Source organism: Phyllobates terribilis, unplaced genomic scaffold (assembly GCF_046119375.1).
Source record: "Phyllobates terribilis strain yellow unplaced genomic scaffold, ASM4611937v1 Scaffold_13__5_contigs__length_258822181, whole genome shotgun sequence".
Lineage (NCBI taxonomy): Eukaryota > Metazoa > Chordata > Amphibia > Anura > Dendrobatidae > Phyllobates > Phyllobates terribilis.
The window spans coordinates 183,862,461-183,885,155 of NW_027362773.1; the positions used below are offsets into that span (position 1 = coordinate 183,862,461).

The following is a 22,695-nucleotide window of genomic DNA, read 5'->3' on the forward strand; positions in this document are numbered from 1 at the left end:
ACCTAGTCCTGAAAAGGACTGCAATTACAATTAGTCTTTACTCCCACAATCTATCTATTTAAGAGCACAGAACTGCCTGATAAGTCGTAGGAAATGCTGTAACCTAGTCCTTAAAAGGACTGCAATCACAACTATTCCCTACTCCCAAGCTATCTGTAGATTTGTCGAAAATTGGCTTGAAATTAACAAGGTATAGCGCACACAGCAACAGCGGTGCCGTCTAACACGCAGCTGCAGCAGTGAGAAAATGGTGGCGACGGGGAAAATGGCTTGGTCTTATAGGGCAAGGACATGTGACATACACGGCCAATGACACATGCCCTTGCTTGTGTGAAAAACAGCAGTTCGCTCCGTGTGTGCGCTGCTGATAGGCTGACAGACTGCACCTCCCCACTGCAAATGCGGGAAAGAGAAAAAAAAATGGAGATCTTCATTATTCCTGCAGAGATCCATCCCCTGCCCCTCCCCCCACCACGCTGTACACTCAAACTGCGTATTAACATTCATTTTCATCATTACTGAGAAAAAATCCAGTTATGATTTTGGTGCACGAACAGTTATCGAACATAACCTCGAACAGCCGAATTTTTCTCAAATCGTTCGTGTTTGCCGAATGGCTCGAACACCGCCCAAAACAGCTTGAATTTGAGATTGGCGAACAGTTCGAGTAGAACAACGCTCATCTCTATTGCAAAACTTCTGCTCATCCAGAAGTCACTAAAGATTTTTCATGGTGTGATAAAAGGTTCCATTGGAAAGATAATTCAAGTAGAGTTGGTGCAAATCAAAGTTCATATCCCAGTCCATCAGCCACGGCAGTGGTCTGTGTTCGCTGGAAAAAAGGAGGATTTGCACCACATACCTGATGGCACCCTCTGAGCTTTGTTTGATTGGTGGTGTGATGCACAAGTGACATCTCACCCGGCTGACTAATCAAAAGAAGATATACAGATGCTGTTAAGCTGGTTCTACAAATACAATCCATAGATTACAGACCATTTCTGTGGGGGATAGACTTGGGAATGTGGAAATTGATCTACTCAGATAATTCGTCAAAAATGTTACATGAAGTTAAATGCAGCTGGCAGGATTTGAACCTACGCGGGAAGACCCCAATGGATTACTAGTCCATCGCCTTAAGCATTCGGCCACAACTACTCAGACACTGTTTCATTCTTATGAGTTTCACACCTTTCTTATAGCACAATGATCAATATCAGTGATTATCCTTCTGGAAGACATTTCAGAAAATGGAAGATTTCAATTGGAAACAAAATTCCAGGCCTCACTGAAATGTAAAAATCTGATTTAAAGGTATCATCAATTGGAACCTTTTACAGTTCAAGGTATATTAAAATTCATTTGGCGGATTTAGAGTGACTTTGTTCCAAACAACTCCTGAAAAAGGCTTTGAAAATGCTCAATAGTTTGAACAGATTAATTTCCATGCAAAAAGACTTGCTGTTCATATGATCAGGTATTGAGCATCTTTTAACCTCATTAAGTTTCCCAAAACGCCAAGCGGTTAACAGAAGTGAGCATATCACTTTTCAGGTATATTTTGCTTGCTTTATACTTGCTATACAAGTCAATGAGTAGGTTAGAAAGACCCCTGGAAGATTCCTGAGTGACGTTCACAGCATTTTGCGAGCAAAAAAGAAACTTAAACAAACTCATTTGATGCCCAAAACAATACTTAGAAAAACATCACCAAACTATGTTTACAAAAATGCTGGAAAACACTAAAAAGGGTGATTCAGGAAAAGAATCGCTGTCGTTTTTGAGGCAGTTTCGGCTTGAAATCCTGGTCAGTTTCAACCACCTGGAAAAAGTGTCATGCGAACATTGGCACAAGTCATAGAGTACGATTGCTTGGTGTGACATAGATGATATGAGTTTTGCTTCATGAAGTCAAGTTTAACTTTTGAGTTAAACTTTCTTGATAGATAGATCTTTTTGACATGTGGATTTTAACTTTCTCTTTTTATGTTAAACCATGTGCATTGGCAAATTGAGTGTGAGCAGAAAAGATAGAACTGCTGTGCACAAAGAATTTCTAAGGTTACACTGAGATTTAAACTCAGATTGCTGGATTCAGAGTCCAGAGTGCTAACCATTACACCATGGAACCACATGACCAATGAAGCTGGCTGGATTTTCTTTTGAAAACAGTAAAAGAGCATGTGTAAATAGTGGAAATGTGAGAAATTCACTCTTAATCCAGTGATCTGAGTTCTAATCTCAGTGGAACCTGGGAATTCATGCATTATGATGAAAACTGGTTCTAAAGCTGTCCCGCAAATGTATATCTAACACACATTGGTAAATTAATATCTCCTCCCTTTTTATTCCACAAGTGTGCTTAAAGTTCCATGATATCACAACAAGGACAGTTTTAAAATGTTGATGAAATCTGGCTAATAATTAGCGTGCTGGATCTATCAGCTGGAAAAAGGGTGAGAAAAAAAGAAATTGCAAAACTTCTGCTCATCCAGAAGTCACTAAAGAGTTTTCATGGTGTGCTAAAAGGTTCCATCGGAAAGATAATTCAAGTAGAGTTGGTGCAAATCAAAGTTCATATCCCAGTCCATCAGCCACGGCAGTGGTCTGTGTTCGCTGGAAAAAAGGAGGATTTGCACCACATACCTGATGGCACCCTCTGAGCTTTGTTTGGTGGTGTGATGCACAAGTGACATCTCACCCGGCTGACTAATCAAAAGAAGATCTACAGATGCTGTTAAGCTGGTTCTACAAATACAATCCATAGATTACAGACCATTTCTGTGGGGGATAGACTTGGGAATGTGGAAATTGATCTACTCAGATAATTCGTCAAAGTATTACATGAAGTTAAACGTAGTTGGCAAGATTTGAACCTACACGGGAAGACCACAATGGATTTCTAGTCCATTGCCTTAACCACTCGGCCACAACTACTCAGACATTGTTTCATTCTTATGAGTTTCACACCTTTTCTTATAGCACCATGATCAATATCAGTGATTATCCTTCTGGAAGACATTTCAGAAAATGGAAGATTTCAATTGGAAACAAAATTCCAGGCCTCACTGAAATGTAAAAATCTGATTTAAAGGTATCATCAATTGGAACCTTTTACAGTTCAAGGTTTATTAAAATTCATAAGGCGGATTTAGAGTGACTTTGTTCCAAACACCTCCTGAAAAAGGCTTTGAAAATGCTCAATAGTTTGAACAGATTCATTTCCATGCAAAAAGACTTGCTGTTCATATGATCAGGTATTGAGCGTCTTTTAACCTCATTAAGTTTCCCAAAACGCCAAGCGGTTAACAGAAGTGAGCATATCATTTTTCAGGTATATTTTGCTTGCTTTATACTTGCTATACAAGTCAATGAGTAGGTTAGAAAGACCCCTGGAAGGTTCCTGAGTGACGTTCACAGCATTTTGCGAGCAAAAAAGAAACTTAAGCAAACTCATTTGATGCCCAAAACAATACTTAGAAAAACATCACCAAACAATGTTTACAAAAATGCTGGAAAACACTAAAAAGGGTGATTCAGGAAAAGAATTGGTGTCGTTTCTTGAGGCCGTTTCGGCTTGAAATCCTGGTCAGTTTCAACCACCTGGAAAAAGTGTCATGCGAACATTGGCACAAGTCATAGAGTACGATTGCTTGGTGTGACATAGATGATATGAGTTTTGCTTCATGAAGTCAAGTTTAACTTTTGAGTTAAACTTTCTTGATAGATAGATTTTTTTTGCCATGTGGATTTTAACTTTCTCTTTTTATGTTAAATCATGTGCATTGGCAAATTGAGTGTGAGCAGAAAGATAATACCGCTGTCCACAAAGAATTTCTCAGGTTCCACTGGATTCAGAGCCCAGAGTCCTAACCCTTACACCATTGAACCATATGACCAATGAAGCTGGCTGGATTTTCTTTTGAAAATGGTAAAAGAGCATGTGTACATTGTGGAAATGTGAGAAATTCACTCTGAATCCAGTGATCTGAGTTCTAATCTCAGTGGAAACTGGGAAATTCATGCATTATGATTAGTGTTGAGCCACCTCCGTAGTGTTCGAGTTCGGTTCGGTTCGTCGAACACCCTTGTGTTCGCCAAACTGTTCGTCGAACACCGTTAAAACCAATGGCAGGCAAACAAAAACACATAGAAACACATAGAAAACACCTTCAAAAGGTGTCCAAAAGCTGACAAACTGCTCAGAAGACATAACTAACACATGGAAAAGTGACAAGTACATTTAGTCATGCGAAAAGAAAAGAGGTGGAGGAGTAAAAGGAGGGGGAGACACAGATATAGGCATGTCATGCCCTTCTAAAATCCAAAAAGTGAGAAGCCGACACGACCAGTCCGTTCCTGCCCGTGCCACCTCCGTGTCGCCGGGTTTGTGCCAGAGCCGCGGTGGACCCTGACTACCAGCCCCCCTCTCCCAATACTGGTGCCTATCCGCTGGTGGGTCGAGCGAGCCCCCCTGTGGTGGAGGCAGCTCTAAGCTTTTTAATTTAAATTGTCTCTCTAATTTGAATGAATACACTTTAAATCCTTTTACAAGGATCTATTCAAGGGCAAGTCTCATGCTAGCAGCCGCGTAATTCCAGCTCCAGTAGCGTCCACTAAAGCTGCTGCAGTTAAAAAGTTTTTATAAGGATCGAGCTCGGCTGTCCACCGCAAGGCATCCTACCGCCAGTCCCAGCCCCTATGCCTCGAGGTGCCTCCTGATGCTCTTCACTGAGTATCCCGTGGTCCCGAAGCATTTCCTTTGAAAAAATTAAGTGTCCAAACTACAGGTGGTGTAGCTTGCTTAACAGCCCGATAATCCGCTGACTAGCAGACACTGCTACTAGGCACAAAGTATTTCCTGGGCTAGATGCAGTTAAAAATTTGTAATTAGATACTCTCGTTGGATGCTGAGAAAGCATTCCATAGAGTCTCCTGGCACGCCATATATTATTCTCTTAAAAAGCTTGGGGTAGGGGTCTAGGGGACCCTTTTATAGCCACAATCACGGCCCTGTATCGCAATAGGTCACCTAGGCTGAAGATAAATGGAACTGTAGCACCCTGAGAGTTCGGTTTCTACAGAGGTATTGCACCTCACCCAGAGGTGTGATATCTCACTCTCAGGTAAGGATGGAGTGTGGATCAGGACCCGACACCTGCATGCATTACACCACATTGCCGTGGGGCAGGGCGACCAATATGCCCCTGAGATGGGCACGACAGTCCCTGTCCCTATCTGGAGTGGGGGGAGGGAACACTGAGGAAGGGGAACCCTGCAGTGCAGGAGCAGGGAGTAAGCAGTTCCTGGGTGCATTGAGAAGGGAGTATAAAAGGTGGGCACCATCTTAGTTCAGTGCAGAGAAGTCTGAGCAGAAGTGACAGGGAGCAGGGGCTCTGCATGAGCTCTGCTCCGGAGGCGGGCCTAGTAACAGAAGCCCAGGCCTGAAAGAGGGAGAAGGAAGGAAGAGGAGCGGAGAAGGCTCCAGGATCGAGTAACGAAGGGATCCCAGGGGTGCGGACAGGCGAGTCGCCACCGCACGCCCGAATCCACCTGCGTGGAGGGGTCATGCCAAAGGGGGAGACCGGTCCCCAAAACTAGTGGAGGCGGGAAACGACCCTCAGCTAGAAACCGTAGGCTGTGACATTTTATGTGGCGCAGCCCCTCACTACATCCACTAGGAAGGCACCACATAGGGTCAGGGAAACTGACGCCAAGTTTACCAAGAGGAGGCCCGAGGCAGCCGGACAGAAGGGTTGGTAAGAAAGGCCAGACAAAGGACACACAAAGGGGGTCCTGTGAAGCGCTCCAAAGTTATCTGGGAGTTGTCTGAGCCCCTCACCTGGTGAGCACAGTACGACGTGGGCAGCCGTTACCTGCAGACGTGGTCTGGATAATAAGAACTGTGAGTAAAGGCCCTGGACTGCTTCACTGACTCCGTGTCGTTACTGCTGCTGCCCTGCACCATCACCCCCATCCTCCGCATACACTGCCCTGAGGCTATACTCCTCCCGTGGGGAGTTATGCTACGCTCTGCTGCACCCACAACACAAGCCTCAGCGGTCTGCCCTGCAGCGGCGGTTCACTCTGACCGCAATCCACGGGTGGCGTAGTCGGATTTTTAAACATCAAAACCACATAAATAGTTCCGCCACTGGTTTGACCGCCCTGAGCCACGGAACCGGGTCGCCGCCACGGAGACTACAACCACCAGCATCCACCAAAAAGGGTCCGGCTCCGGGTGTCCCAAGGCCCAGGGGGCGCATCAGAACATTTTCATCACCTTTCATAATCACCAATGGGACAAGGCAGGGATGTCCTCTGTCCCCTCTCTTATACATCCTAGTGACGGAGCACCTGCTCTCATCAATTCGCCATAACCCCAATATTAGGTGGATTGAGGTGGGAGGCACCGAGTACAAGTGCTCTCTATTTGCTGATGATGTCCTAGTATATATCACTCAATCACATATATCCATCCCTGCTGTTATGGCTGAAATAGATCACTTTGATACATGGTCAAATTTTAAAATCAATGCAGCGAAGTCTGAGGCCCTCGATGTCTCCCTCCCCAAATCCATACAGGATTCCATCCAGTCCAACTTTCCCTTTGCCTGGCCCTCACAGGGTATCAAATTCTTAGGAATTCCTATTCATAGAGACCTCTCCCGTCTATGTTATCTTAATTTTGGGCCCTTTATTGAACAACTCCATACAGACCACGGTTGGCAAGTTAGAACTGTAAGATTCACTACGTGAACCACTGGTGTTTTGTGGAAAAGCACATGTACACCGTGTTCCAAATTATTATGCAAAAAGTGTTTAGGAGTGATAAGGGAAGAATTTGTTTGTTTGTCAGTTAAACTCATTGATGGTGATGTGTGTCAGGGCTCTTTATATCACTGTAAGCAAATGCCGACACCTGTGCTAATTAGTTTGGCAGGTGTGTCCAATGAAAGGCAAGACTACTTAAAAAGGCTGTCCCACATTATTAAGCAGCCTACATTTTCTGCCAAAATGGGAAAGAAAAAGGATGTGTCGGCTGCTGAGAAGCAACAAATTGTGGAGTGTTTAGGTCAAGGCATGACTACAATCAACATTGTGCGATGATCAGGATGTAATGTCTTGGCAATCAAGAAGTATGTAGCTGATTCACAGTACACACGTGTGCGTGCTGATAAGGGCAAATTGAGGACTCTTTCCTACAGGCAATTACGTCAGGTTAAAAGAGCAGCGGCAAAAAAGCCTTGTCATAGCAGCAGACAAGATTTGAAGCTGCTGGTGCCTCCAACGTCCCCCGAACAACAAGATGCAGGGTCCTTCAGAGGTTTGCAGCTGTGCGTACGCCATCCTGTCGACCTCCTCTATCCACTTCACACAAGCAGAAACGGCTCCAGTGGGCCAAACATTACATGAAGACTGATTTCAAAACTGTTTTGTTCACGGATGAGTGCCGTGCAACGCTCGATGGTCCAGATGGATGGAGTGGAGGATGGCTGGTTGATGGACACCCCACGCAAACACGGCTACAGCACCAACAAGGAGGAGGTGGAGTAATGTTTTGGGCTGGAATCATGGGGAGAGAGATTGTCGGCCCCTTTAGGATACCTGAAGGGGTAAAGATGAACTCCATAATGTATGTGGAGTTTCTCAAACAGCACTTCCTGCCATGGTTCAAGAAGAAGAACCGTGTATTCCACAGCAAGATCATTTTTATGCATGATAATGCACCGTCTCATACTGCACATAACACATCTGCATCTCTGGCTGATATGGGCATAAAAGGGGACAAACTTATGGTGTGACCCCCATGCTCCCCTGACCTCTACCCCATTCAGAACCTCTGGAGCATCATCAAAAGGAGTGTCTATGATGGCAGGAGGCAGTTCACATCTAAACAACAGGTCTGGGAGGGTATTCTGTCCTCATGCAAAACAATTGAAGCAGAAACCATCCAAAACCTGACAAATTCAATGGACGAGAGAGTTCAGAAGCTCCTTTCGAACAAGGGGTCCTATGTGCAAATCTAACATCACCTAGAATAAAGTTTTGATTTGAAAACTGTTTGATTTCAGTTTCTAATAACCTGCTAATGCTTATAATTTCAAAAATGACCATTTTTTGGTCTTTATTAAAATGAAAAGGTTGATCGAAGAGTGTGGGGGATCTAAGAGTGTGGCAACCCAGCAGTCAGGATTACTTCGAATTCTGACAATCCGAGGGTCATGTTGCAGGTAGTGCAGCAAGAAGGCACCCATGTGTCTTGCGCATCCAGGAGCACCAAGACCCTGTTGTGTTGGTGGCGAGGTAACAATCATACTTCCTTCCTCTGTCCTCTCCCCCCAACCTCGCACAACAGAAATGTGATCAAGGTCTCCCTCATCTGATGAGTCTTCCATCAGTTCGTCCTACACTTCTTCCTGGGCTCCTGCACCTTCCTCACTAGTTTGGCTGCTACCATGCGCCCTGGTAAAACCATCTCCCCCACCCTCACATGCCTGCCGCCTTGGTGCTGCCGACCGTCTGGACCTTGCAGATGTTAGCCCTTCCGCATACAACTCCTCCTCCTCTTCTTCCTCCACCTCCTCTTGTGCCACCACCTGACTCCGAATTCTGTTTAACATGTGCTCCAGCATGTAAATCACCGGAATAGTCATACTGATAATGGCATCGTCAGCACTAAACATCTTCGTCGCCATTTCAAAACTGTGCAGAAGGTTCCCTGATCTGAGACCACTCCTCCAGCGTGATTTGCCCCACCTCTGGATCTCGTTGGCCCAGGCTATACGTCAGAACGTATTGCACCAGGGCTTCTCGGTGCGGCCACAGTCGCTGCAACATGTGCATAGTTGAATTCCACCGGGTAGGCACATCGCATTTTAGCCGGTGAAGTGGCAGACCCAACGACTTCTGTAGAGATGTAAGTCGCTGAGCTGCGGGATACGAACAGCGGAAGTGAGCACACAGCGACAGTGCCCTCTGCAGAAGGCCATCTAGTCCGGGATAGTGGGCTAAAAATTGCTGGACAACCAGGTTCAACACGTGAGCCATACAAGGCACGTGTGTGACATTGCCCCGGCAAAGGGCCGCACCCAGGTTTGCAGCATTGTCGCACACGGCCTTCCCTGGTTTCAGGTCCAGTGAAGACAACCATTCATGAAATTGGTTCTCCAGAGCTGACCACAACTCCTCAGCTGTGTGACTCACATTTCCCAGACATTTCAAAGTAAAAACCGCCTGATGACGTTGATCCCTACTGCCAGCATAGTAAAGAGGTGTGCAGGATCCCTTCTGCGCAGTTAGAAAGCTTGTGGCATGACCAGACAGGCTTTGGGTGCAGGTGGAAGACCGAGAGAAGGTTGAGGAGGCAGAAGCAGTGGAGGAACTTTGAGATAAAGAGAATTGACGCACAACTCGTGGGGACGGCAAGACTTGGACAGCAGCCCCTTGTCCTGCTGTCACCATAGTTACCAAGTGCCCAGTCAGCGACATGTAACGCCCCTGTCCATGCCTACTTGTCCAAGTGTCTGTGGTGAAATGCACCCTGTCACACACAGAGTTTCTCAAAGAAGCGGTGATGTTGTGTGCGACATGCTGGTGGAGCGCAGGCACACCTTTCTTTGAGAAGTAGTGCCGACTGGGCATCTGGTACTGGGGCACTGTGACGGACATAAGGTCTCGAAAATCCTCTGTGTCCACCAGGCGGAAAGCCAGCATTTCTGTAGCCAAGAGCTTGCAGATGGTGAAATTCAACCTCTTAGCTTTCTCATGGCTTGGAGGAAATGGTCTTTTACTTGTTCACATCTGAGGGACCGAGGGCTGGCTATTGTGCTTATACGGGGTTGATAAGGGTGTCCCCGGCAAACTGCCGGTCTGTGAGGAAGATGCAGGCGGACATGTTAGGTTGCCTTGATCCAAAGGTGGTGCTATCGATGTCGGACAGTGCTCAACACCAGCTGGTGTTACCACCTCCAAAGAAAATGATGACCTGCCAATCACGCTGGCTGTTGCGGGTAAAGAGGTGGCAGGTCTGCGTCCCAAAACAGGTGTGACTGCTGTCCCCCCAGTCACAGAGGATGAAGAGGCCGCGGATGCACAAGATATGGCAGACGGTGGTTGGCCCGGCTGGCTAGGCCGCATTGTAGCACAGTGAGCTTCCCACTGCAACTTATGCTTCATGTCCATGTGCCGGTTCATGCATGAAGTACTCAAACTATGTATTTTTTGGCCTCTACTTAGCTTTTGCTGACAAATGTTACAGATAACACGAGTAGGGTCATCTTTATCGATCTGAAAAAATGCCCAGGCTATGCAAGGCTTAGCACCCATGCGACCTGAAGAGCCACAACGACTTGAGTCAGAGATGTGTTTGAGGATGCAGTTGTTGACGTGCTTCCAGTACTACGTCTCTGTCCAGGAAGGAGCAACTTGACCTCGTCGTCACTAGCTTTCTCCTCCACCTCCTCTGCTGACGTCATCTCTTGGCTGACTGTGGGTTGACAGTAAGTGGGATCTCCAACCTCATCATCATCACCCTGTGCGTTATCACACCCGTCGTCCTCTGAGCCAACCTGTTCCTGCCCTGACAAAAAACTAAAGTTGTCGCTCCAATTAGGTATTTGAGTCTCATCATCGTCTTCCTCATTGTCTCCACCAACAGGAGTTACAGTTTGGGAATGAGGGTCTACATTATGGTCAGAACCTTCAGCGTCTGGTCCTGGATCCGACTCAAAGATTCTGGGCATCAGTGCAGATCATTTCCTCGTCTGGATTCACAGAAGCGCTGGAGCCGACCTCTGATTCCCAGGCTATAGTATGAGTAAACAGCTCTACAGACTCAACCATCTGTTCTACCTCATACTCAGACGGGCAGCTGGAGGTTTGGGAGCTGTGAGGAAGCAAGTGCGATTGGGGTGACACCTTTGAGGACTGGAGTATTTGTGATGTTGAAGTTGATGTGGAGGAGAGCCCACTTAAAGGAGCACTTGATATCCGTTGAAGCACCTGCTGTTTTTGTGCCTCATCTGGAATTTGTAGCGATTGGCGTGGCCATAAGAAAGGGATCTTATCACATTGTCCGCTAAAAGAAGTAGACATTTTAGTTTGGCTGGAAGATGGTCTTTCTTCTGCAGATGTTACTGTAGCTTTAACACCTACCCCACGGACACAACCTTTTTTCCCCTTCCCAACACGCCTATTCCCCTTTCCATCAGCAGCAGGCCTTTTTCCACTCATTTTGGTGGTTAACTAATTCACAACTCTGGAGTTGCTTGCACAAAAAAACAATGGATGGGAACCGAGCAGAGCTGAGTGGCCAAACTGTGGTATTAGGCCAAAACTATTGGCTGGGTTAGATGCAGAAAAAAATTATATTCAATTTGCAACCTGATGGAGGTCAGTACAGATGGACTAATAGACCAAGTCCCGCACTCAGCTAGAAGCCCAAATATTTTTTCAGAGGTAGATGCAGAAAAAAATTATATTCAGTTTGCAACCTGATGGAGGTCAGTATAGATGGACTAATAGAGAAAGTCCCACACACTGCTAGAAGGCCAAATATTTTTTCAGAGCTAGATGCAGAAAAAATATTATATTCAATTTGCAACCTGATGGAGTTCAGTATAGATGGACTAATAAACCAAGTCCCAAGCACTGCTAGAAGGCCAAATATTTTTTCAGAGCTAGATGCAGAAAAAAATTATTTTCAATTTGCAACCTGATGGAGGTCAGTATAGATGGACTAATAGAACAAGTCCCACACACAGCTAGAAGCCCAAATATTTCTTCAGAGGTAGATGCAGAAAAAAATTATATTCAGTTTGCAACCTGATGGGGGTCAGTATAGATGGACTAATAGAACATGTCCCAAACACTGCTAGAAGGACAAATAGTTTTTCAGAGCTAGATGCAGACAAAAAATTATTTTGAATTTGCAACCTGATGGAGGTCAGTATAGATGGACTAGTAGAACAAGTCCCACACACTGCTAGAAGGACAAATATTTTTTCAGAGCTAGATGCAGAAAAAAATTATATTCAATTTGCAACCTGATGGAGGTCAGTATAGATGGACTAATAGACCAAGTTCCACACACTGCTAGAAGCCCAAATATTTTTTCAGAGGTAGATGCAGAAAAAAATTATATTCAATTTGCAACCTGATGGAGGTCAGTATAGGTGGACTAATAGAACAAGTCCCACACACAGCTAGAAGCCCAAATATTTTTTCATAGGTAGATGCAGAAAAAATATATATTCAGTTTGCAACCTGATGGAGGTCAGTATAGATGGACTAATAGAGCAAGTCCCACACACTGCTAGAAGGACAATTTTTTTTTTCAGAGCTAGATGCAGAAAAAAATTATTTTGAATTTGGAACCTGATGGAGGTCAGTATAGATGGACTAGTAGAACAAGTCCCACACACTGCTAGAAGGACAAATATTTTTTCAGAGCTAGATGCAGAAAAAAATTATATTCAATTTACAACCTGATGGAGGTCAGTATAGATGAACGAATAAACCATGTCCCACACACTGCTAGAAGGCCAAATATTTTTTCAGAGCTAGATGCAGACAAAAAAATATTTTTAATTTGCAACCTGATGGAGGTTAGTATAGTGGACTAATAGAACAAGTCCCGCACACTGCTAGAAGCCCAAATATTTTTTCAGAGCTAGATGCAGATAAAAATGATTTTTAATTTGCAACCTGATGGAGGTCAGTATAGATGGACTAATAAAACAAGTCCCACACACTGCTAGAAGCCCAAATATTTTTTCAGAGGTAGATGCAGAAAAAAATTATATTCAGTTTACAACCTGATGGAGGTCAGCATAGATAGACTAGTAGAAGAAGTCCCACACACTGTTGGAAGGACAAATATTTTTTCAGAGCTAGATGCAGAAAAAAATTATATTCAATTTGCAACCTGATGGAGGTCAGTATAGATGGACTAATGGAACAAGTCCCACACACTGCTAGAAGGCCAAATATTTTTTCAGAGCTAGATGCAGACAAAAAATTATTTTTAATTTGCAACCTGATGGAGGTCAGTATACATGGACTAATAAAACAAGTCCCACACACTGCTAGAAGCCCAAATATTTTTTCAGAGGTAGATGCAGAAAAAAATTATATTCAGTTTGCAACCTGATGGAGGTCATTATAGATGGACTAATCGAACAAGTCCCACACACTGCTAGAAGGCCAAATATTTTTTAAGAGCTAGATGCAGAAAAATATTATATTCAATTTGCAACCTGATGGAGGTCAGTATAGATGGACTGATAGACCAAGTTCCACACACTGCTAGAAGCCCAAATATTTTTTCAGAGGTAGATGCAGAAAAAAATTATATTCAATTTGCAATCTGATGGAGGTCAGTATAGGTGGACTAATAGAACAAGTTCCACACACAGCTAGAAGCCCAAATATTTTTTCATAGGTAGATGCTGAAAAAAATTATATTCAGTTTGCAACCTGATAGAGGTCAGTATAGATGGACTAATAGAACAAGTCCCACACACTGCTAGAAGGACAATTTTTTTTTTTCAGAGCTAGATGCAGACAAAAAATTATTTTGAATTTGCAACCTGATGGAGGTCAGTATAGATGGACTAGTAGAACAAGTCCCACACACTGCTAGAAGGACAAATATTTTTTCAGAGCTAGATGCAGAAAAAAATTATATTCAATTTGCAACCTGATGGAGGTCAGTATAGATGGACTAATAAACCAAGTCCCACACACTGCTAGAAAGCCAAATATTTTTTCAGAGCTAGATGCAGACAAAAAAATATTTTTAATTTGCAACCTGATGGAGGTTAGTATAGATGGACTAATAGAACAAGTCCCACACACTGATAGGAGCCCAAATATTTTTTCAGAGGTAGATGCAGAAAAAAATTATATTCAGTTTGCAACCTGATGGACGTCAGTATAGATGGACTAATAGAACAAGTCCCACACACTGCTAGAAGGCCAAATATTTTTTCAGAGCGAGATGCCGATAAAAATGATTTTTAATTTGCAACCTGATGGAGGTCAGTATAGATGGACTAATAAAACAAGTCCCACACACTGCTAGAAGCCCAAATATTTTTTCAGAGGTAGATGCAGAAAAAAATTATATTCAATTTACAACCTGATGGAGGTCAGTATAGATGAACGAATAAACCATGTCCCACACACTGCTAGAAGGCCAAATATTTTTTCAGAGCTAGATGCAGACAAAAAAATATTTTTAATTTGCAACCTGATGGAGGTTAGTATAGTGGACTAATAGAACAAGTCCCGCACACTGCTAGAAGCCCAAATATTTTTTCAGAGCTAGATGCAGATAAAAATGATTTTTAATTTGCAACCTGATGGAGGTCAGTATAGATGGACTAATAAAACAAGTCCCACACACTGCTAGAAGCCCAAATATTTTTTCAGAGGTAGATGCAGAAAAAAATTATATTCAGTTTGCAACCTGATGGAGGTCAGCATAGATGGACTAGTAGAAGAAGTCCCACACACTGTTGGAAGGACAAATATTTTTTCAGAGCTAGATGCAGAAAAAAATTATATTCAATTTGCAACCTGATGGAGGTCAGTATAGATGGACTAATGGAACAAGTCCCACACACTGCTAGAAGGCCAAATATTTTTTCAGAGCTAGATGCAGACAAAAAATTATTTTTAATTTGCAACCTGATGGAGGTCAGTATAGATGGACTAATAGAACAAGTCCCACACACTGCTAGAAGCCCAAATATTTTTTCAGAGGTAGATGCAGACAAAAAATTATTTTGAATTTGCAACCTGATGGAGGTCAGTATAGATGGACTAGTAGAACAAGTCCCACACACTGCTAGAAGGACAAATATTTTTTCAGAGCTAGATGCAGTTAAAAATTATTTTTAATTTGCAACCTGATGAAGGTCAGTATAGATGGACTAATAGAACAAGTCCCACACACTGCTAGAAGGCCAAATATTTTTTCAGAGCTAGATGCAGACAAAAAATTATTTTGAATTTGCAACCTGATGGAGGTCAGTATAGATGGACTAGTAGAACAAGTCCCACACACTGCTAGAAGGACAAATATTTTTTCAGAGCTAGATGCAGAAAAAAATTATATTCAATTTGCAACCTGATGGAGGTCAGTATAGATGGACTAATAAACCAAGTCCCACACACTGCTAGAAAGCCAAATATTTTTTCAGAGCTAGATGCAGTCAAAAAAATATTTTTAATTTGCAACCTGATGGAGGTTAGTATAGATGGACTAATAGAACAAGTCCCACACACTGATAGGAGCCCAAATATTTTTTCAGAGGTAGATGCAGAAAAAAATTATATTCAGTTTGCAACCTGATGGACGTCAGTATAGATGAACTAATAGAACAAGTCCCACACACTGCTAGAAGGCCAAATATTTTTTCAGAGCGAGATGCCGATAAAAATGATTTTTAATTTGCAACCTGATGGAGGTCAGTATAGATGGACTAATAAAACAAGTCCCACACACTGCTAGAAGCCCAAATATTTTTTCAGAGGTAGATGCAGAAAAAAATTATATTCAGTTTGCAACCTGATGGAGGTCAGTATAGATGGACTAGTAGAAGAAGTCCCACAAACTGATAGAAGGACAAATATTTTTTCAGAGCTAGATGCAGAAAAAAATTATATTCAATTTGCAACCTGATGGAGGTCAGTATAGATGGACTAATAGAACAAGTCCCACACACTGCTAGAAGGCCAAATATTTTTTCAGAGCTAGATGCAGACAAAAAATTATTTTTAATTTGCAACCTGATGGAGGTCAGTATAGATGGACTAATAGAACAAGTCCCACACACTGCTAGAAGCCCAAATATTTTTTCAGAGGTAGATGCAGACAAAAAATTATTTTGAATTTGCAACCTGATGGAGGTCAGTATAGATGGACTAGTAGAACAATTCCCACACACTGCTAGAAGGACAAATATTTTTTCAGAGCTAGATGCAGTTAAAAATTATTTTTAATTTGCAACCTGATGAAGGTCAGTATAGATGGACTAATAGAACAAGTCCCACACACTGCTAGAAGGCCAAATATTTTTTCAGAGCTAGATGCAGACAAAAAATTATTTTGAATTTGCAACCTGATGGAGGTCAGTATAGATGGACTAGTAGAACAAGTCCCACACACTGCTAGAAGGACAAATATTTTTTCAGAGCTAGATGCAGAAATTTTTTTTATTCAATTTGCAACCTGATGGAGGTCAGTATAGATGGACTAATAGAACAAGTCCCAAAACTGCTAGAAGGCCAAATATTTTTTCAGAGCTAGATGCAGACAAAAAAATATTTTTAATTTGCAACCTGATGGAGGTCAGTATAGATGGACTAATAGATCAAGTCCCACACACTGCTAGAAGCCCAAATATTTTTTCAGAGGTAGATGCAGAAAAAAATTATATTCAGTTTGCAACCTGATGGAGGTCAGTATAGATGGACTAATAGAACAAGTCCCACACACTGCTAGAAGGACTATTAATTTTTTTCAGAGCTAGATGCAGACAAAAAATTAATTTTAATTTGCAACCTGATGGAGGTCAGTATAGATGGACTAGTAGAACAAGTCCCACACACTGCTGGAAGGACAAATATTTTTTCAGAACTAGATGCAGAAAAAAATTATATTCAATTTGCAACCTGATGGAGGTCAGTATAGATGGACTAATAGACCGAGTCCCACAAACTGCTAGAAGGCCAAATATTTTTTCAGAGCTAGATGCAGACAAAAAAATATTTTTAATTTGCAACCTGATGTAGGTCAGTATAGATGGACTAATAGAACAAGTCCCACACACTGCTAGAAGCCCAAATATTTGTTCAGAGGTAGATGCAGAAAAAAATTATATTCAGTTTGCAACCTGATGGAGGTCAGTATAGATGGACTAATAGAACAAGTCCCACACACTGCTAGAAGGCCAAATATTTTTTCAGAGCTAGATGCAGACAAAAAAATATTTTTAATTTGCAACCTGATGGAGGTCAGTATAGATGGACTAATAAAACAAGTCTCACACACTGCTAGAAGCCCAAATATTTTTTCAGATGTAGATGCAGAAAAAAATTATATTCAGTTTGCAACCTGATGGAGGTCAGAATAGATGGACTAATAGAACAAGTCCCACACACTGCTAGAAGGCCAAATATTTTTTCAGAGCTAGATGCAGAAAAATATTATATTCAATTTGCAACCTGATGGAGGTCAGTATAGATGGACTAATAAAACAAGTCCCACACACTGCTAGAAGCCCAAATATTTTTTCAGAGGTAGATGCAGAAAAAAATTATATTCAGTTTGCAACCTGATGGAGGTCAGTATAGATGGACTAGTAGAACAAGTCCCACACACTGCTTGAAGGACAAATATTTTTTCAGAGCTAGATGCAGTTAAAAATTATTTTTAATTTGCAACCTGATGAAGGTCAGTATAGATGGACTAATAGAACAACTCCCACACACTGCTAGAAGGCCAAATATTTTTTCAGAGCTAGATGCAGACAAAAAATTATTTTGAATTTGCAACCTGATGGAGGTCAGTATAGATGGACTAGTAGAACAAGTCCCACACACTGCTAGAAGGACAAATATTTTTTCAGAGCTAGATGCAGAAATTTTTTTTATTCAATTTGCAACCTGATGGAGGTCAGTATAGATGGACTAATAGAACAAGTCCCACACACTGCTAGAAGGCCAAATATTTTTTCAGAGCTAGATGCAGACAAAAAAATATTTTTAATTTGCAACCTGATGGAGGTCAGTATAGATGGACTAATAAAACAAGTCTCACACACTGCTAGAAGCCCAAATATTTTTTCAGATGTAGATGCAGAAAAAAATTATATTCAGTTTGCAACCTGATGGAGGTCAGAATAGATGGACTAATAGAACAAGTCCCACACACTGCTAGAAGGCCAAATATTTTTTCAGAGCTAGATGCAGAAAAATATTATATTCAATTTGCAACCTGATGGAGGTCAGTATAGATGGACTAATAGACCAAGTTCCACACACTGCTAGAAGCCCAAATATTTTTTCAGAGCAAGATGCAGAAAAAAATTATATTCAATTTGCAACCTGATGGAGGTCAGTATAGATGGACTAATAGATCAAGTCCCACACACTGCTAAAAGCCCAAATATTTTTTCAGAGGTAGATGCAGAAAAAAATTATATTCAGTTTGCAACCTGATGGAGGTCAGTATAGATGGACTAAAAGAACAAGTCCCACACACTGCTAGAAGGACAAAATTTTTTTTTCAGAGCTAGATGCAGACAAAAAAATATTTTTAATTTGCAACCTGATGGAGGTCAGTATAGATGGACTAGTAGAACAAGTCCCACACACCGCTAGAAGGACAAATATTTTTTCAGAACCAGATGCAGAAAAAAATTATATTCAATTTGCAACCTGATGGAGGTCAGTATAGATGGACTAATAGACCGAGTCCCACACACAGCTAGAAGGCCAAATATTTTTTCAGAGCTAGATGCAGACAAAAAAATATTTTTAATTTGCAACCTGATGTAGGTCAGTATAGATGGACTAATAGAACAAGTCCCACACACTGCTAGAAGCCCAAATATTTGTTCAGAGGTAGATGCAGAAAAAAATTATATTCAGTTTGCAACCTGATGGAGGTCAGTATAGATGGACTAATAGAACAAGTCCCACACACTGCTAGAAGGCCAAATATTTTTTCAGAGCTAGATGCAGATAAAAATTATTTTTAATTTGCAACCTGATGGAGGTCAGTATAGATGGACTAGTAGAACAAGTCCCACAAACTGCTAGAAGGACAAATATTTTTTCAGCGCTAGATGCAGAAAAAAATTATATTCAATTTGCAACCTTATGGAGGTCAGTATAGATGGACTAATAGAATGATGCTATGCCCAAAAGGTTTTACTTCACTAGGTGTAGTAAAAAAATTGGTATTCTATACACAGGTGGTGTATCTTGCAACACAGATAGACTACTCCACTGACTAACACAGGCCAAAAAGGATTAGCTTTGCTAGATTCAGTCAAATGCTGTGAAAAAAACTTGCACAGCACTGGCACAGACCTGCGTGGCAAAAACTGATTGGAACTGATGCAACTTAGTCCTGAAAAGGACTGCAATTACAATTAGTCTTTACTCCCACAACCTATCTATTTAAGAGGACAGACCAGCCTGATAAAAGTCGTAGGAAATGCTGTAACCTAGTCCTTAAAAGGACTGCAATCACAACTATTCCCTACTTCCAAGTTATCTGTAGATTTGTGCGAAAATTGGCTTGAAATTAGCAAGGTATAGCGCACACAGCAACAGCGGTGCCGTCTAACACGCAGCTGCAGCAGTGAGAAAATGGTGGCGACGGGGAAAATGTCTGGATTTTATAGTGCAAGGACATGTGACATACACTGCCAATGACACATGCCCTTGCTTGTGTGAAAAAAAGCACTTCGCTCCGTGTGTGCGCTGCTGATAGGCTGACAGATTGCACCTCCCCACTGTAAATGCGGGAAAGAGAAAGAAAAATGAAAATCTTCATTATTCCTGCAGAGATCCATCCCCTTCCCCTCCCCCCGCCCCGCTGTACACTCAAACTACGTATTAACATTAATTTTCATCATTACTGAGAAAAAATCCAGTTATGATTTTGGTGCACGAACAGTTATCGAACATAACCTCGAACAGCCGAATTTTTCTCAAATCGTTCATGTTTGCCGAATGGCCCGAACACCGCCCAAAACAGCTCGAATTTGAGATTGGCGAACAGTTCGAATCGAACAACGCTCATCTCTAATTATGATGAAAACTGGTTCTAAAGCTGTTCCGCAAATGTATATCTAATACACATTGGTAAATTAATATCTCCTCCCTTTTTATTCCACAAGTGTGCTTAAAGTTCCATGATATCACAAGGACAGTTTTAAAATGTTGATGAAATCTGGCTAATAATTAACGTGCTGGATCTATTAGCTGGAAAAAGGGTGAGAAAAAAAGAAATTGCAAAACTTCTGCTCATCCAGAAGTCACTAAAGATTTTTCATGGTGTGCTTAAAGGTTCCATCGGAAACATAATTCAAGTAGAGTTGGTGCAAATCAAAGTTCATATCCCAGTCCATCATTCACGGCAGTGATCTGTGTTCACTGGAAAAAAGGAGGATTTGCACCACATACCTGATGGCACCCTCTGAGCTTTGTTTGATTGGTGGTGTGATGCACAAGTGACATCGCACCAGACTGACTAATCAAAAGAAGATCTACAGATGCTGTTAAGCTGGTTCTACAAATACAACCCAAAGATAACAGACCATTTCTGTGGGGGATAGACTTGGGAATGTGGAAATTAATCTACACAGGTAATTTGTCAAAATATTACATGAAGTTAAACATAGTTTGCAGGATTCGAACCTACACAGGGAGACCCCAATGAATTTCTAGTCCATCGCCTTAACCACTCGGCCACAACTACTCAGATGCTGTTTCATGCTTATGAGTTTCACACCTATTCTTAGAGCACCATGATCAATATCAGTGATTATCCTTCTGGAAGACATTTCAGAAAATGGAAGATTTCAATTGGAAACAAAATTCCAGGCCTCACTGAAATGTAAAAATCTGATTTAAAAGTATCATCAATTGGAACCTTTTACAGTTCAAGGTTTATTAAAATTCATAAGGCGGATTTAGAGTGATTTTGTTCCAAACACCTCCTGAAAAAGGCTTTGAAAATGCTCAATAGTTTGAACAGATTCATTTCCATGCAAAAAGACTTGCAGTTCATATGATCAGGTATTGAGCGTCTTTTAACCTCATTAAGTTTACCAAAACGCCAAGCGGTTAACAGAAGTGAGCATATCATTTTTCATGTATATTTTGCTTGCTTTATACTTGCTATACAAGTCAATGAGTAGGTTAGAAAGACCCCTGGAAGGTTCCTGAGTGACGTTCACAGCATTCTGCGAGCAAAAAGAAACTTAAACAAACTAAATTGATGCCAAAAACAATACTTAGAAAAGCATCACCAAACTATGTTTACAAAAATGCTGGAAAACACTAAAAAGGGTGATTCAGGAAAAGAATCGCTCTCAATTCTTGAGGCCGTTTCGGCTTGAAATCCTGGTCAGTTTCAACCACCTGAAAAAAGTGTCATGCGAACATTGGCACAAGTCATAGAATACGATTGCTTGATGTGACATAGATGATATGAGTTTTGCTTCATGAAGTCAAGTTTAACTTTTGAGTTAAACTTTCTTGATAGATAGATCTTTTTTGCCATGTGGATTTTAACTTTCTCTTTTTATGTTAAACCATGTGCATTGGCAAATTGAGTTTGAGCAGAAAAGATAAAACCGCTGTGCACAAAGAATTTCTCAGGTTCCACTGAGATTAGAACTCAGATCCCTGGATTCAGAGTCCAGAGTGCTAACAATTACACCATGGAACCACATAACCAGCAAAGCTGGTTGGATTTTCTTTTGAAAACAGTAAAAGAGCATGTGTAAATAGTGGAAATGTGAGAAATTCACTCTGAATCCAGTGATCTGAGTTCTAATCTCAGTGGAACCTGGGAATTCATGCATTATGATGAAAACTGGTTCTAAAGCTGTTCCGCAAATGTATATCTAATACACATTGGTAAATTAATATCTCCTCCCTTTTCATTCCACAAGTGTGCTTAAAGTTCCATGATATCACAACAAGGACAGTTTTAAAATGTTGATGAAATCTGGCTAATAATTAGCGTGCTGGATCTATTAGCTGGAAAAAGGGTGAGAAAAAAAGAAATTGCAAAACTTCTGCTCATCCAGAAGTCCCTAAAGATTTTTCATGGTGTGCTAAAAGGTTCCATCGGAAAGATAATTCAAATAGAGTTGGTGCAAATCAAAGTTCATATCCCAGTCCATCGGTCACGGCAGTGATATGTGTTCACTGAAAAAAAGGAGGATTTGCACCACATACCTGATGGCACCCTCTGAGCTTTGTTTGATTGGTGGTGTGATGCACAAGTGACATCACACCAGGCTGACTACTCTAAAGAAGATCTACAGATGCTGTTAAGCTGGTTCTACAAATACAATCCAAAGATTACAGACCATTTCTGTGGGGGATAGACTTGGGAATGTGGAAATTGATCTACTCAGATAATTCGTCAAAATGTTGCATGAAGTTAAATGTAGTTGGCAGGACTGGAACCTACGCAGGGAGACCCCAATGGATTTCTAGTCCATCGCCTTAACCACTCGGCCACAACTACTCAGATGTTGTTTTATCCTTATGAGTTTCACACCTTTTCTTAGAGCACCATGATCAATATCAGTCATTATCCTTCTGGAAGACATTTCAGAAAATGGAAGATTTCAATTGGAAACAAAATTCCAGGCCTCACTGAAATGTAAAAATCTGATTTAAACGTATCATCAATTGGAACCTTTTACAGTTCAAGGTTTATTAAAATTCATAAGGCGGATTTCGAGTGACTTTGTTCCAAACACCTCCTGAAAAAGGCTTTGAAAATGCTCAAAAGTTTGAACTGATTCATTTCCATGCAAAAAGACTTGCTGTTCATATGATCAGGTATTGAGCATCTTTTAACCTCATTACATTTCCCAAAACGCCAAGCGGTTAATAGAAGTGAGCATATCATTTTTCAGGTATATTTTG

The 22,695-nt window shown here is 41.6% G+C and overlaps 3 non-coding genes across 3 annotated transcripts; all 3 read right to left on the reverse strand.

Annotated features, from left to right (window-relative positions):
* Positions 1–1,076: 1,076 nt before the first annotated feature.
* Positions 1,077–1,158, reverse strand: TRNAT-AGU (transfer RNA threonine (anticodon AGU)). The gene has a single exon. It is a non-coding gene; the product is annotated as a tRNA-Thr (tRNA).
* A 20,248-nt stretch (positions 1,159–21,406) lies between these two features.
* Positions 21,407–21,478, reverse strand: TRNAQ-CUG (transfer RNA glutamine (anticodon CUG)). The gene has a single exon. It is a non-coding gene; the product is annotated as a tRNA-Gln (tRNA).
* A 728-nt stretch (positions 21,479–22,206) lies between these two features.
* Positions 22,207–22,288, reverse strand: TRNAS-AGA (transfer RNA serine (anticodon AGA)). Its single transcript has one exon. It is a non-coding gene; the product is annotated as a tRNA-Ser (tRNA).
* Between the last annotated feature and the right edge of the window lie 407 nt (positions 22,289–22,695).